The sequence below is a fragment of the Sinocyclocheilus rhinocerous genome, unplaced genomic scaffold (assembly GCF_001515625.1).
Source record: "Sinocyclocheilus rhinocerous isolate Xijiao unplaced genomic scaffold, SAMN03320098_v1.1 scaffold759, whole genome shotgun sequence".
Lineage (NCBI taxonomy): Eukaryota > Metazoa > Chordata > Actinopteri > Cypriniformes > Cyprinidae > Sinocyclocheilus > Sinocyclocheilus rhinocerous.
Genome location: NW_015665010.1, coordinates 194857 through 196485, shown reverse-complemented (window position 1 = coordinate 196485; position 1629 = coordinate 194857).

Sequence of the window (1629 nt, the reverse complement as noted above, 5' to 3'; positions counted from 1 at the left end):
TGTATGCTGCATTACCTCACTTTATATCATCAGTACATCAACATGCACTCAGTACAGGTTCATGCAGAAAAGAGCTAAAAAAAAAAGTATTTATGCATTCTGTTAGGAAAGCTACTCATGTCATTACTGTAGTACTTTTCCATTTATTGATCATATATTGTTCGTTCATGTTAGTGGGTCATAGAAGAATCAGGTCAAAGGTCGATGCCAAATGCGAGGTATATATTCTGGAAATGTATAAACACCTGCGGATCTACAGGACGCACTTCTTCAAAGATCAGGCAGTAAGTTCTTCACTGATTTCAGTACATATTGTCTAATCTTGGTTAAGGTGACTCTCTAGTTCCTGCTATGGTTATAATGGCTGGTTCCCAACTGAATAAAGTAACCAATCAAGGTTCAGAAACTAGACTGATCCGAATCCTGTTTGATTTCAGATGCACCTTTACACTGGACCACGCCAATATGTCTGCGTAAAACAGATATATTTCTGGATTCCATGATATACAAGCTCTTATTCCCTTATTTATCTCCGAGCTGCCATCAGAGGGCAGTGTTGATCTTACTGCAGCGCTGAGGAATCTGGGAAATAAACCAGTGTCTCTTAACTCAACTGATGAATGTAAGTGTGCAAGCGCAAGAGGGCGCTGGAAGGGTTTGTGTAGAATACGGGTAGAAATGGATGGGTGTTTACGGTTAGAGAAACGAGAGAGAGGAAGATGTTCCAGTTCAAGGAGAATTGGTATGCATGCTGGTATCTGAGGTCAAGAACTGAACACAAATAAAGAACAATCAAGTATGTTAATGTTAACAGTATTACAACGGTAGCAAATATATATGGAATATGGACAAGCTTATATTGAGGGGATGGAGATATTGCCATTGCACTGATTTTGTCAGGAGAAAAGCTGATCTGAACACAGATTTGTAAGTTGTGGCATTACTTTACTCTGGTATTACACGGCTTGCCCACCATCATCCCTCTGTTCCCCCATATATTAAGCATATTGCTATAATTAAAAATCTTATGAACTTATGTGATTTCTTTTGATAAAATACTTCATGAAATATAATCATAAATGGGTAACAAAAATTATAGCTACAATTAGCTTCAAGCTCCACATGACACTTTTACTTAAAAGTCACTATCAATCACCACTGAGTGTTTGCTTCTGTGGGGTGTGAAGGAAAAGTAATGTCACTAGCAGTGTAACTAATTACTGTTGCCAGATAGTAATAAGTACAGTAATAATACTACTTTTGAAAGGAGTAACGAGTAATAAATTACATTTTTGGAGTAACGAGCGCAACAATGATAACAGATTGTTAAAAGAAGCAAATATAAACACAAAAAGGAAGCTAGTACAGACAAATCGATATATAATGAGCTATATTTCCATTCAAAAGGTAAAATATAAGACTTATGACTTCAATCACTCTCAAGAACAAACATGCAGAATTCCAGAACATCAGTAAGTACTAATGAGGGCAAGTCAGAATCTCCTCCTGAATGTCTACCAAAGGCATTCTAATATCACATTGCTATATCAGGAGACGAGAAATTTCTGGGGCTTTGTCAGTGTCACAGGCTGTGACAAACGACAAAAAAAAAAAAAAAAGAGTTTTAAG